Here is a 15,248-nt window from a genome sequence, read left to right on the forward strand (position 1 = left end):
GGGAGGAAGAGAGGGGGGAGGGAGGGAGAGGGAGGGAGGGAGGGGAGGAAGGAGGTGGAGGAAGAGAGGGGGAGGAAGAGAGAGGGGAGGGGGAGGAAGAGAGGGGGAGGAAAAGAGGGGGGGGGAGGAAGAGAGGGGGGGGAGGAAGAGAGGGGGAGGGAGGGGGAGGAAGAGAGGGGGGAGGGAGGGGGAGGAAGAGAGGGGGAGGGAGGGGGAGGAAGAGAGGGGGGAGGGAGGGGGAGGAAGAGAGGGGGGAGGGAGGGGGAGGAAGAGAGGGGGAGGAAGAGAGGGGGGTGGGAGGGGGAGGAAGAGAGGGGGGAGGGAGGGGGAGGAAGAGAGGGGGGAGGGAGGGGGAGGGAGGTCAGGTCGGATCCAGTCTGGGAGCAGGAGTTGGGTCGGGTCGGGTCGGGTCCAGTGGGGGGGGCGGGGAGCGGGAACAGGAGCGTGGGTCGGGTCGGGTCGGGTCCAGTCGGGGGGGCGGGGAGCGGGAACAGGAGCGTGGGTCGGGTCGGGTCCAGTCGGGGAGCGGGAACAGGAGCGCGGGTCGGGTCCAGTCGGGGGGGGGAAGCGGGTGTCGGGTCTGGTCTGGAGGCAGGGAGGAGCGGGTGTCGGGTCTGGTCTGGAGGCAGGGAGGAGCGGGTGTCGGGTCTGGTCGGAGGGGGGAAGCAGGAGCTGGCCGTGGGAGGAGCCTTATTCACGCAGCCCTAGTGAGGCATTGGGCCAGGGCTAGGGGCTGCGTGCTTCGGGCCCCTCCCACACAGTTCGGCGCCTGGAGCTACTGCACTTGCGTGCCCACCATAGCGTGCATGTGCAGAGGTCCCGGCACTGCGCCGAGGGCCAGAGGACCTGCAGGGAGGTGGAGAATACGGAGGATTTTTTTAGGCGCACTTTGTGGCGCGAAAAACGCGCGTCCAGGTCGAGACTGCGCCGTTCTAGGCGCGTGTGGAAACTTGGGCCCAATGGGCTGAAATGGCCTCCTTCTGCACTGTAAATTTCCATGTTTCATTGGCATTTGGAAAAGTATGGGCTAATAAATGAAAGTCAGTATAGTTTTGTTCAAGGCAAATTGTGTTTAACTAACTAAATTCTTTGATGAAGTAATGGAAAGGATTGATGAGGCTACTGTTAAGCACATAATAGAGTGATGCAACCGAGTACTGTAGACTATGAGTAAGTGTGACCTTAGCTCCTTTATTCAAACTCCAGAGTGCAGGTACAGCATGGGAGGCCTGCTTATATACAGTGCTCCCAAGGGATGCTGGGATCCCTTGGGACTCCATCAGGTAAACCCTCTGGTGGCAGTATGATACAGGTTGCCCAAGGTTGCATACATAACATCACTCCCTCCCAAAGTCAATCGTACACTTATTTACAGGGTGAGTCGATCTGGGGCTTTTCGCTCCCTTGTCGATCGTCTTGGTACAAATGCAGGTGTGGGTAAGTTGGTTGGTTCTTCACTGGGCTGCTGGGCAGCTGGCCTTGCCGAGCTGCTGGGGATGGTGAGTTCAGCTTCGTGGTCAATCGTGATGTCAGTTGCCACTTGTGTCTGTGTTGGAGGGTCGAAATTAGTGGTGTCCTCTTCGGGTTGCTCGTGGCTGTTTGTGAATCGCAGTTTGGTTTGGTCCAAATGCTTTCTGCAAGTTAGTCCATTGGCAAGTTTGACCTGAATCACCCTACTCCCTTCTTTGGCTATGACGGTGCCAGCAAGCCATTTGGGACCATGTCCATAGTTGAGTACAAATACAGGGTCATTGACTTCAATATCGTGTGACATGTTTGAGTGATCATGGTACATGCTTTGTTGATGCTGCCTGTCCTCCTCGTGATCATGGAGATCAGGGTGGACAAGAGAGAGCCTTGTTTTGAGCACCTTTTCATGAGCAGCTCGGCTGGGGGAACCACGGTGAGGGAGTAGGGTCTTGTGCAGTAGCTGAGTAGGACTTGGGACAGGTGGGTCTGCAGGGAGCCTTCCGACACAAATTTCAAGCTTTGCTTGATGGTTTGGACTGCCCGTTCTGCCTGGCCATTGGATGTGGGCTTGAAGGGGGCAAATGTGACATGCTTGATCCCATTGGGGGTCATGAATTCCTTGAATTCAGCACTGGTGAAGCACGGCCCATTGTCGCTGACAAGGACATCAGGTAGGTCATGCGTGGCGAACATGGCTCGTAGGCTTTCGATAGTGGCAGTGGACGTGCATACAGATATTATTACACATTCAATCCATTTTGAATAAGCATCCACAACAACCAAAAACATTTTGCCAAGAAACAGGCCAGCAAAGTCAACGTGGATCCTGGACCATGGTTTGGAGGGCCATGAGCACAATCTTAGTGGTGCCTCCCTGGGTGCATTGCTCAGTTGAGAGCAAGTGATGCATTGGCGCACGCATGACTCCAAATCTGAGTCGATGCCGGGCCACCACACATGGGATCTGGCTATAGCTCTCATCATTACTATGCCTGGGTGGGTACTGTATAGGTCACGTATGAACGTTTCCCTACCTTTCTTAGGCAAACCCATGCGATTACCCCACAAAAGACAGTGCGCCTGTATGGACATTTCGTCTTTGTGCTGCTGAAACGGCTTGATCTCTTCATGTATCTCCGCTGGGACGCTGGACCAGCTCCCATGGAGGACACAATTTTTACAAGGGAGAGTAAAGGATCCTGGCTTGTCCAGGTCCTGATCTGGCGGGCCGTAACGGGTGACTTTTCGTTTTCGAATGGATCTATCACAAAGACCAAATTTGCAGGCTGTGCCATTTCCACCCCAGTGGTGGGCAATGGTAGCCGACTGAGAGCATCAGCGCAGTTCTCTGTGCCTGGTCTGTGGTGGATTACATAGTTGTATGCAGACAGCATGAGCCCCCATCTTTTGATGCGGGTAGAGGCATTGACATTGATGTCCTTGTCAGCGAAAAACAGTTAAACCCACAAATTCTAATCATGCCGTCGCCTTTGAGAACTGGAACAATCGGACTGGCCCACTTGTTGAACTCCACTGGCGCGATGATACCTTCTCACTGCAGCCTGTCCAGCTCAATTTCCATTTTCTCTCGCATCATATATGGCACCGCCCATGCCTTGTGGTGGATGGGTCATGTACCGGGAACCAAGTGGATGTGCACCTTCACCCCCGAGAAACTTCCAGTTTCTGACTCAAACAAAGATGGGAATTTGCTCAGAACCTGGGCACATGAGGCTTCGTCGAAGGACGAGAGCACTCGGATGTCGCTCCAGTACAAGTGGATTTTTCCCAGCCAGCTTCTGCCAAACAGTGTGGGGCCATCTTCTGGTACAATCCGAAGCGGGAGTTCGTGCACTGCTCCATCATAGGAGACTTTTACTGCTGCGCTGCTAATAACAGGGATCAGCTCTGTAGTGTAAGTTCTCAGCTTGGTATGAATGGGGCTAAGCTTGGGCCTGTGTGCCTTGTTGCACGACAGCCTGTCAAAGTCCTTTGTGCTCATGATAGACTGACTCGCACCCATGTCCAGTTCCATGGATACTGGAATTCCGTCTAATTTGACTTTTAGCATGGTCGGTGGACATTTCGTGGTGAAGGTGTGTACCCTGTACACTTCTGCCTCCTTGGTTGGAGTCTCTAGTTCAGCCTGATCTGCCATGGATCGATCCTCCTCTGCAATGTGGTGATTTGTAGGGTTTGCAGCTCGTCTGCACATTCGCTGGAGGTGTCCCATTGTTCCACAGCCTTTGCACACATAGTGTTTAAAGCGGCATTGATGGGCTCGATGATCAACTCTGCAGCGCCAACAAGATGTCAACTGCCTCGCATTAACGATTGATGGCGGACTCTGGGTCATCTGAGGTCGTGCAACTGCCGGTGTGTACGTTCTGCCATATGCATTCCTGACTGAAAATGATGTTACTTTGTGTACAGTACTAGCCGAAACCTCTTTATTGTTTGGTGTTATCGCTGGTGGACATAAATGCCTGGGCTATCGTTATGGCTTTGCTCAGATTCGATGTTTCAACAGTCAATAGTTTACGAAGGATAACCTCATGGCCAATGCCAAGCACAAAGAAGTCTCTCAGCATTTGCTCAAGAAATCCATCGAATTCGTAATGTCCTGCAAGGCGCCTTAGTTCGGCGATGTAGCTCGCCACTTCCTGGCCTTCAGACCATTGACACATGTAGAATCGATACCTTGCCAACAAAACACTTTCCTTCGGATTTAGGTGCTCCCGGACCAGCGTACACAGTTCTTCATAGGATTTGGTTGTTGGTTTCACCGGTGCTAGAAGATTCTCATGAGGCCATAGGTTGTGGCCCCACTGACGGTGAGGAGGATCGCCCTTCGTTTGGCAGCGTTCTCGTCCCCTTCCAGCTCGTTGGCCACGAAGTATTGGTCGAGTCTCTCCATGAAGGCCTCCCAATTGTCCCTTTCTGATCATTTCTCCAGGATACCAACAGTTCTTTGCATTGTTTGTTATCCCGTTGCCACTTATTAAGCTCATAATAAAGTAATGCAACTGAGTACTGTAGACAATGAGTAAGTGTGACCTTAGCTCTTTTATTCAAACTCCAGAGTGCTGGTACAACATGGGAGGCCTGCTTATATACAGTGCTCCCAAGGGATGCTAGGATCCTTTGGACTCCAACAGCTAAGCCCTCTGGTGGCGGTATGATGCAGGTTGCCTAGGTTTGCATACATAACAGATACTGTAGTTGATTGTTGTGTATATGGACTTTCAAAAGGCATTTGACAAAGTACCACAAAATAGACTTGTTAACAAAATTAAAGCCCATGGGATTAAAGGGACAGCAGCAGCATGGATACAAAATTGGCTAAGGAACAGAAAGCAAAGAGTAGTGCTTTCCAGACTGGAGTGAGTTATACAGTGGAGTTCCCCAGGAATTGGTATTAGGACCACTTCTCTTTTTAATATATATTAATGGCTTGTACTTGGGTATAGAAGGCATTATTTCAAAGTATTCAAATGATATGATATTCATAAATGCAGTAAACAATGAAGAGTATAGCAACATATTCCAGGAGGACATAGACAGACTGGTGAAATTGGCAGACACATGACAGATGAAATTTAATGCAGAGAAGTGTGAAGTGATACATTTTGGTAGGAAGAATGATTAAGTGAACTAAATGGTCTAATTTTAAAGAGGGTGCAGGAACTGCAAGACCTGGGGGTATATGTACACAAATCTTTGAAGTTAGCTGGACAAGTTGAAAAGACTGTTAAAAAAGCAGATCGGATCCTTGGCTTCATTAATAGAGAAATAGAGTACAAATGCAAGGAAGTCATGCTAAATCTTTATAAAGCACTGGTTAGGTCTCAGCTGGAGTACTGTGTTCATTTCTAGCCACCACACTTTCGGATGGATGTCAAGACCTTGGAGAGAGTGCAGAGGAGATTTATTAGAATGGTGCCAGGGATGAGGGACTTCAGTTATGTGGAGAGAATGGAGAAATTGGGTTGTTCTCCTCAGAGCAGAGAAGATTAAAAGGAGATTTTGATCGAGGTGTTCAAAGTATGAATGGCTTTGATAGAGTAAATAAGGCAAAACTTTCCAGTGGCAGAAGTGTTGGTAACCAGAGGACACAGATTTAAGGTGATTGGCGAAAGAACCAGAGACGACATGAAGAAACATTTTTTTACACAGCGAATTGCCGCGATCTGAAATGCACCGCCTGAAAGGATTGTGGAAGAAGATTCAATAGTAACTTTCAAAAGAGAATTGGATAAATACATTGAAGACAAGGCTGTGGGGAAAGAACAAGGGAGTGTGATTAATTGGGTAGCTCTACCAAAGAGATGGCACAGGCACAATGGGCCGAATGACCTCTTTCTGTGCTGTGTCATTCTATGATTATAAGAAGCTGGGATTGTTCTCCTTGGAGTGGATTAGTTTAGGGGAGATTTAACAGACGTGTTACAAATTATGAAGGGGTTAGTGTAAATAAGGAGATATAATTTCCATTGGCTGGATGGTCATTAACCAGAGGACACAGATTTAAGATCAGTGGTCAAATACCAAGTGGGGAAATGAGCAGAATTTATTTTGCACAAAGCATTGTTATGATCTGGAATGCACTGCCTGAAAGGTGGTGGAAGCAGATTCAATAATAACTTTCCACAGGGAATGAATATATATTTGAAAAGGTGAAATTTGTCGGGCTACGGGAAAATAGAATGGGACTAATTTGCTAGCTCTTTCAAAGAGCTGGGATAGGTATGATCGGCCAAATAGCCTCCTTCTGAGCTGTATGATTATTTGATTCTGTTTGGGAGAAATTCGGGAGTGCCCCGTTTGGGACGCTAACTTTTGAAAGTTGAAAAAGTTTGCCTCAGACGCTAATGATTGTCAGTATTTAAAAAATGTGGTGTTTGCGTTCCAGGAAGGAAGTGGAGCGCTAAAGGGTACAAGCATGGTGGTAGTTGTGCAGCACTGCACAGTGGCCCTTGCAGTGCTACCACCTTCCGAGGCTCCTTCCCTCCCTTAAAGCGAAGGGCCATCACTGCAGGCTCTTCATTGGGACCAGTTAGCTGATCCCCGACGGCAACCGCAATCCGGCTTGATCAGCCCCATGCACTCCAGCAGAGTTTCAGGCTGATCGGTAGTGGCCCAGGAGAATTAAAACAAATTGAAGAAACAATTTTAGAAATTTTGCAACTTACCTCGGCAAACTCGCCTTTAACTTTTGCCCTTTGAAGCGCCCGGCCTCCCGATCAATGCCTCCTGCAGCTGCGGGGTGGTGCAGGGGGCGGAACTGAAGTTGAACTTCAGTCAGTAATCTGTGGATCTGAGGAGCATTCCGAAATGGCTGCTGCTAATCTCCATTCAAGGGAGAAGTCCACACAATTTAACAATGTGGTTCTGGAGGCATTGGTGGGGGCATTGGAGACAAGGAGTGAGTCGCTGTTCCCTGCATCGGGAAGGATGTTATCTCAGCAGGATTTATGGACCATGTAGCAAGAGGTGGCCCAGGAGGTGATGGCCAGCACAGTGGTGCAGAGAAGCTTCACCCAGTGCCGGACAAAATTCAATGACCTATGTCGGATGGTGAAGGTGAGTACAAGCATTCACACCTCCTCCTTACAAACCTCTCAAAATCTGTCTGTACACACTGTGCTAACCATGACTTCCACACCACTCAACCACCAAGCATCTGCAGATATTCATACTCACATCCTCATCTCATGCCTTGTCTACATTCACAGCTATTCAACCATGGCAGGCATATCTTCCACATACATAGCTGCACTTTTACTCACACGAGTTCCTTTCTTTTGAAGGCCAAGATGGCACATAACAAACGGGAGCAGCAGAGGGGAACCTGAACTGCAGCCATTGTCTGGTCCCACAGTTGGTGGTCACCATGGCCAGTGGAGACGTCGACCCTGCTGGGGGCAACAATGGTATAAGAAGATAAAAACAGAAGAAATAAGAGCAGAAGTAGGCCATTCAATAAGATTATGGCTGATCTGATCATGGGCTCAGCTTCACTTCCCTGCCCACCCCATATAACCCGTTACACCCTTATCGCTCAAAAATCTGTCTATCACCACCTTAAGTATATTCAATGACCCAGCCTCCACATCTCTGTGGGGCAGAGAATTCCATCGATTTACAACCCTTTGAGAGAAGAAATTCCTCCTCACCTCAGTTTTAAATGGCCGACCTCTTATTCTGAAACTATGTCCCCTAGTTCTAGATTCCCCCATGAGTGGAAACATCCTCTCTGCATCTACCTTGTCGAGCCCCCTCATTTTCTTATATGTTTCAATAAGATCACCTCTCATTCTTTTGAACTCGAATGTGTATAGGCCCAATCTACTGAACCTTTCTTCATAAGTCAACCCCATCTCAAGAATCAACCTAGTGAACCTTTTCTGAACTGCCTCCAATTTAAGTATATCCCTCCTTAAATAAAGAGACCAAAACTGTACACAATACTCTAGGTGTGGCCTCACCAATACCCTGTACAGTTGTAGCAGGACTTCTCTGCTTTCATACTCCATTCCCCTTGCAATAAAGGTCAACATTCCATTTGCCTTCCTGATTAATTGCTGTATCTCCATACTAACTTTTTGTGTTTCATGCACAATGACCCTAGGTCCCTCTGTTCTGCAGTATTTCTTTTCTTAAATAATATTTTGCTTTTTTATTTTTTCTTCCAAAGTGGATAACCTCACACTTTCCCACATTATACTCCATCTGCCAAATGTTTCCCATTCACTTAGCCTGTCTATATCCTTCGAAGATTTTTTGTGTCCTCTTCACAACTTGCTTTTTCACCCATCTTTGTATCATCAGTAAATTTGTCTACATTAACTCGGTCCCTTCATCATCATTAATATAGATTGCAAATAGTTGAGGTCCCAGCACCGATCCCTGTGGCACCCCACTAGTTATTGTTTCCAACTGGAAAATTACCCATTTATGCCGACTCTCTGTTTTCTGTTAGTTAGTCAATCATCTATCCATACAAATATATTACCCCGAACTCGGTGAACTTTTATCTTGTGTAGTAACCTTTTATGTGGCACCTTATCGAATGCCTTCTGGAAATCAAAATACACCACATCTACTGGTTCCCCCTTATACACCCTGCTCGTTACATCCACAAAGAACTTCAGCAAATTTGTCAAACATGATTTCTCTTTCATAAAACCAAGCTTGATTGAATTATGCTTTTCCAAATGTCCTGCTACTGCCTCCTTAATATTTATCCCCTCACCTTTTCTCTTACCACTCCCCCCACCGACACCAGAAGAATTTATCACTTTCCAATACCCTCTCCTGCTCTCATACTACGTCCCCCCAGACCAGAAAGCTTTATTACTTTACAGCTCCTGATACTGTCTGCATTCCTTGCTCCATTCCTTTCCAACTGTCCTCACCTTAATGTAAGTCTTGTGTCAATTATGCTTTCAGAAAACCAGGCAGAAGCTTTGGAGCCAGAAACTGAGCTGCCCCAAGAGATTCTGGAGGGAGAGTGTCATGTATGTACTTTTGGGATCACTAGCCACTAGATGGCGTCACTGTTGGAGGCCATTGGGTTGCACGCACGTGTGTGCAACCCAAGTATAAAAGGCCAGCCATTTTGTATATTGGTCATTTTGGGCCTTAATAAAGCAGAGCCAAGGTCATACCTCTTGGAGCTAAACTGTACTCAGTCTAACAGTTATTGCATACACAACTTTTGGCGATGAGGAAACAAGAACCTTTGAATGCTAAAATCAGCTCAATTGGATTGTTTGAGTGATTTGTGGAAGGAGAAGATTGGGCAGACTTTGTAAGCCATTTGAGGCAGTTTTTCATGGCAAACAAAATGGAGGAGGTCGGCGACACAGATCAGTGCTGGGCGGTGTTCCTCATGGTTTGCGGTCCAAAAATTTATGGTCTGATAAATAATCTACTCCTGCCTGTGAGTCCAACAGAGAAGATGTATGAAGAATTGTGTACACTGGTACAGGACCACCTTAACCCAGATGAAGGCATCATCTCGAGATACAGATTTTACATGCACGTTCGCTCAGAGGGCCAGAATGCGGCAGAATTCGTTGCCGACCTGAGACATCTAGCGGAACCGTGTAAGTTCGGGGCTGTGTTGGCAGACATGCTTCTTTGATATTGGCATCAACCACGAGGTGATCCTGTGTAAACTACTGGTGGTGGAGACATTGGACTTGAACAGGGCCATCACGATCGCTCAGTCATGCATGACGACGGATAGAAGTCTACAGCAGATATCAGTGAAAAATCGAGACTCGGCAAGTACTGTAAATATGATTGGTTCTGCGCACATGAAAGCTGTGGCTGCCCAAAGTCCACCAGCGGGAATGCATCCGATTTCTCCATGTTGGCATTGTGGGGGAAATCACCGGCACCAGCAGTGCTGATTTAAGCAATATAGTTGCAAAGACTGTCTGAGAGTGGGGCATCTCCAGCGCAAGTGTCCGCAGATGAGCAAGCGAGCTGCGACACACCAAGTGGAGGATGATGGTCAGACTAGCGCGGATCCAGATACGCAATCCGAGATAGCAGAGGAGGAAGTGTATGGATTGCACTTGTTGCTAACTAAGAGCAAACTGATAATGATCAACGTGAAATTTAATGGGGTGCCGGTATCGATGGAACTGGACATGGGGTGAGTCAATCGATAATGAGCCAGAGGGCATTCGACAAACTGTGGGATACTAAGGCTGTGAGGCCCGTGCTGAGTCCATTCAATGCCAAATTGCGCACGTACACCAAAGAACTCATAACTCTGATTAGCAGTGCCACAATTAAAGTGTCGTATGATGGTGCGGTTCACAAGTTATCACTATGGATTGTCCCAGGCAATGACCCAATGCTGTTCGGCAGGAAGTGGCTTGAAAAAATTAGATGCGATTGAAACGACATCAAGGTGTTATCGTTGGAGAAAGATGTGCCCAAATACTGAGCAAGTTCCCTCGCTGTTCGAACCAGGCATCGGCAACTTCATGGGAGCCAAGGTGCAGATCCACGTGAACTCGGATGCAAGATCTGTCCATCATAAAGGTTGGGCAGTTCCATTTATGATGAGGGAGAAGGTCAAAATCGAACTGGACAGACTCCAGCGTGAAGGGATCATATCACCGGTTGAATTTAATGAATGGACCAGCCCCATTGTTCCTGTGCTGAAAAGTGATGGCGCAGTCAGAATCTGTGGAGACTACAAGGCTACGATCAGCAGGGTCTCGAAACAGGATCAGTACCCATTACTGAAGGCTGATGACTTGTTTGCAATGCTAGCCGGGGGAAGTTGTTCACCAAACTGGACTTGACATCGGCCTGCATGACACAGGAACTGGTCGAGATGTCGAAGAGACTTACGTGCATTAACATGCATAAAGGACTGTTTATTTATCACAAGTGTCCTTTTGGAATTCGCTCGGCTGCAGCAATAATTTAAAAAGAACATGGAGAGTCTACTGAAGTCCGTACCCAGAACCATCGTGTTCCAAATGACATCCTGATCACAGGTCGTGACTCCGAGGAACATCTGAACAACCTGGAAGAGGTTCTACAACGTCTGGACAAAGTGGGACTCAGACTGAAACGCTCGAAGTGCATCATTGTGGCACCAGAGGTTGAATTCCTGGGAAGGAAAATTGCTGCTGACGGCATCAGGCCCATGGACGTGGAAACCAAGGCCATCAAGAATGCACCCAAGTCGCAGAATGTGTTGGAGCTGCGTTCGTTCCTGGGTCGACTCAACTAGTTCGGTAACTTCCTACCTAAATTGAGCACCTTATGAGAACCATTGCACATGCTGCTAAGAAAAGACAACAACTGGGCATGGGATACATCTCAAGGCAGAGCTTTTGAGAAATCCACTAATCTGCTTTGCTCTAACAAGCTGCTGGTACATTATGACCCAAGTAAACGTTTAGTATTGGCCTGTGATGCTTCGTCATATAGAATTGGTTGCGTACTCCAACAAGCTAATGAGTCGGTTAAACTTCAACCAGTCGCACATGCTTCAAAAAGTTTGTCCAGCATCATTTCCCTTTCATAAATCCATGCTGACTTGGACCGATCCTGTCACTGCTTTCCAAATGCGCTATTACATCTTTAATAATTGATTCCAACATTTTCCCCACCACCTATGTCAGGCTGACCAGTCGATAATTCCCCGTTTTCTCTCTCCTTCCTTTTTTTTTTAAAAGTGGGGTTACATTAGCTACCCTCCAGTCCATAGCAAAGCACCAGCAGAATCGCCACTGAGTCTGTGGTCGTGGCCGTCCAAACCATGGTCTAGGATCCACATAGACTTTTCAGGTCCCTTCCTGGGAAAAATGGTTTAGTTGTGGTGGATGCATATTCGAAGTGGATAGAGTGTATAATCATGTCATCCAGCACATTCACAGCTAACATTGAGAATCTCAGTCTGCCTGACATCGTTGTTAGCGACAACGGATCATGCTTCACCAATCAGGAGTTTCAAGAGTGCATGAAACTCAAGGGTATCAAACATGTAAGGTCAGCACCGTTCAAACCTGCATCCAATGGGCAAGCAGAACGTGCTGTCCAAATCATAAAGCAGAGTATGAAGCAAGTAACCCAAGGGTCACTGTAGACCCACCTGTCATGCATACTGCTTAGTTACAGGACAAGACAACACACATGCTTACCGGGGTCTCGCCTGCTAAGCTAATGATGAAGAGACGTCTTAAGACCAAGCTATCTCTTGTAAACCCTGACTTGAGTAATCATGTTGAATATAGAAGACAAAGTCAGCAAGGGTATCACGGTCACGCAGCTGTGTCACACGATATTTCTGTAAATGGTCCTGTATCTGTTCTGAATTATGGTCAGGGTCTCAAGTGGACCGCTGGTACTGTCATGGCCAAGGAGGTCAACAGAGTATTTATTGTCAAGCTCAAAAATGGGCAAACATGCAGGAAACATATGGATCAGACAAAGCTGCGGCACACAGACGAACCGGAATAGTCGGAGGACGAGGCAATCGACGACCAACCAATCTACCCCCAGTCATTAGAGGACTCAGTGGTCATCAGTGAATCGGGACTTTCCATCACTGGCATGTTCAATGAAAATGGACTTTCAATCCCTGACATGGCCATTGCCACTCCCACCAGGTCAGCCACCCAGCCATCAGTCAAAACAGACTCTGAACACACACCCAAGGCTGGAGTTGAACTGAGACGGTCAACCTGGGAGCGTAAAGCACCGGACCATCTCAATTTGTAAAAGACTGTGTTAATATCTCAGATGGGGTTATTGTCATGTCTGTACTTTTGGCATCATTAGCCACTAGATGGCGTCATTGTTGGAGACCATTGGGCTGCACGCACGTGTGTGCAGCCCAAGTATAAAAGGTCAGCCATTTTGTATATTAGTCACTTTGGGCCTTAATAAAGCAGAGCCAAGGTCATACCTCTTGGAGTTAAACTGTACTCAATCTAACAGTTATTGCATACTCAACAGAGAGAAAGAGGAGAAATAGCAGGAGGAGGAGAAACTGAGCACTGCATCATTGCTTCTCTCACCCACAGGCACCATCTCCAATACTGGCACTACGTAATCGTTAGACATTAGGCTAGTAGAGGGTTCTGCACTGGGTGATGTACCAGGGCCTAGTGGTCTGCAGCAAGGCCAAAAGGAAACGGAACACCGGGAGATATCTTCCCGGATGGTGAATTAACGTGTGATTTCTGCTCCACAGGACTCAGATGAGAGGACCTCGATGGGGAGGCATTCACACAAAGGATGATGGCTATCCACTCTGATATCATAGCTGCAATGGCAAGGGTGTCTGAGAGCCTGTCGGCAGCGGTAAGGAGCCAGGAGCATTCCGCGACCAACATTGACGAGAGCTCTGCGCACACCATGGAGCCTATCATTGCTAGTCTGAAGACAATGGTAGACTCCCAGAGAGAGAGTCCAGACATAACATAAAAACTTAAGGATTAGGAGCTTGAGTAGGCCAATCGGTTCCTCGAGCTTGCTCTGCCATTCAATAAGATCATGGCTGATCTTCTGTCTCAACTCCACTTTCCTGCCTTGAATATACTCAAAGACTGAACTTCTACTGCCCTCTGGGGTAGAGAATTCCAAAGATTTACCCGCCTCTGAGTGAAGAAGTTTCTCTTCATCTCAGTCCTAAATGGCCGACCCCTTATTCTGTGACTGTGTCCCCTGGTTATAGACTCCCCACCCAGAGGAAACATCCTCCCAGCATCTACCCTGTCAAGCTCTGTAAGAATTTTATATGTTTCAATGACATCACATCTCATTCTTCTAAACTCTAGAGAATATAGGCCTAGTCTACTCAATCTCTCCTCATAGGACAATCCCCCATCCCAGGAATCAGTCTGGTGAATCTTTATTGCACTCCCTCAATGGCAAGTATATCCTTCCTTGGGAAAGGAGACCAAAACTGTACACAATAATCCAGGTGCAGTCTCACCAGGGCCCTATATAATTGCAGTAAGATGTCTTTACTCATATACAGAAAAACTCTTGTAATAAAGGCCAGCATACCATTTGCTATCTTATTTGCTTGTTGCACCTGCATCTTAACTTTCAGTGATTCGTGTACAAGAACACCCAGGTCCCTCTGAACACCAACATTTCCCAATCTCTGACCATTTTCAAAATACTCTGCTTTTCTTTTTCCCACCAAAGTGGATAACTTCACATTTCTCCACGTTATATTCCATTTGCCATGTTCTTGCCCACTCACTTAACCTGTCTATATCCTCTTGAAGCCTATTTCCATCCTCCTCACAACTTATATCCCCACCTCGCTTTGTATCATCAGCAAACTTGGATATATTGGGCCGTAAATTCTGGCCTCTCCGGGTGCGTACGATGTGCGCACACGCCCGTAGTGGTCCCGCAAGTTCCGAGTTTAGGCTTGCAATGTGCGGTACTTGTGATCTGTCAAAAAAAATTTCATCAGGGTGACAGCATTAATGAGCCCACCACTGCCACTCTACCATTGCACAGACTGCTGCTGCCCAGCCTGAGATGGTGCAGTCTACAGCCGGGCCTTCCATCCCACAGCTGGTTGAGGGCATCCTGCAAGACATCTGTAGTCTCTGGCCCTTGACACACAGCAGCCTTCTACCAACCGTGTTGCAGTCACAGGGGACACATTGTGGAGGAGCACGAGATTAATTAAAGCAAAGAGGTGATATAAGTAAATGCACAAGGGTGATTATTCAAGTGTGATATACATTATGAAAGCGTCTATTGATGTGATATAAATTTGGATTTGCTGTTGTCTCTGATATCAGTTTTGGGGCTTTGCAATGGAAGAAAAAATGGATGTGGTGATGGGGACGTCCAGAGGAACTGGGAAGTGGGATGGAATTCATTGGAACCAAAATCAGATGAGGCGGTCGCAGACCGCCCTTGCAGAGTCGCGATGGGCTCACTGCCTCCTCCGTCATTGTTGTTGCTGCTTCTACTCCTCATCCTCCTCTTCCTCCTCAAGTGATGTGGCTATGGTTGATGGCAATGGCTGTGCCCTCATGACGGCCAGGTTGTGCAGCATGCAGCAGATGATGATGAATAGGGACACGCGCTCAGGTGAGTACTGGAGTAACATAGAAACATAGAAAATAGGTGCCAGAGTAGGCCATTCGGCCCTTCTAGCCTGCACCGCCATTCAATGAGTTCATGGCTGAACATGCAACTTCAGTACCCCATTCCTGCTTTCTCGCCATACCCCTTGATCCCCCTAGTAGTAAGGACTTCATCTA

General features: G+C 47.6%; 1 long non-coding RNA gene across 1 annotated transcript in view; it reads left to right on the forward strand.

Annotated features, from left to right (window-relative positions):
- Positions 1-14,774, forward strand: part of LOC139232865 (uncharacterized) — a 72,528-nt gene extending 57,754 nt beyond the window's left edge. Inside the window, exon 3 of the long non-coding RNA XR_011588086.1 lies at positions 13,205-14,774. This is a non-coding gene — a long non-coding RNA (uncharacterized lncRNA). The remainder of the gene's footprint in view (positions 1-13,204) is intronic.
- Positions 14,775-15,248: the final 474 nt, after the last annotated feature.

Source organism: Pristiophorus japonicus, chromosome 2, assembly GCF_044704955.1.
Source record: "Pristiophorus japonicus isolate sPriJap1 chromosome 2, sPriJap1.hap1, whole genome shotgun sequence".
NCBI classification, from domain to species: Eukaryota; Metazoa; Chordata; class Chondrichthyes; family Pristiophoridae; genus Pristiophorus; species Pristiophorus japonicus.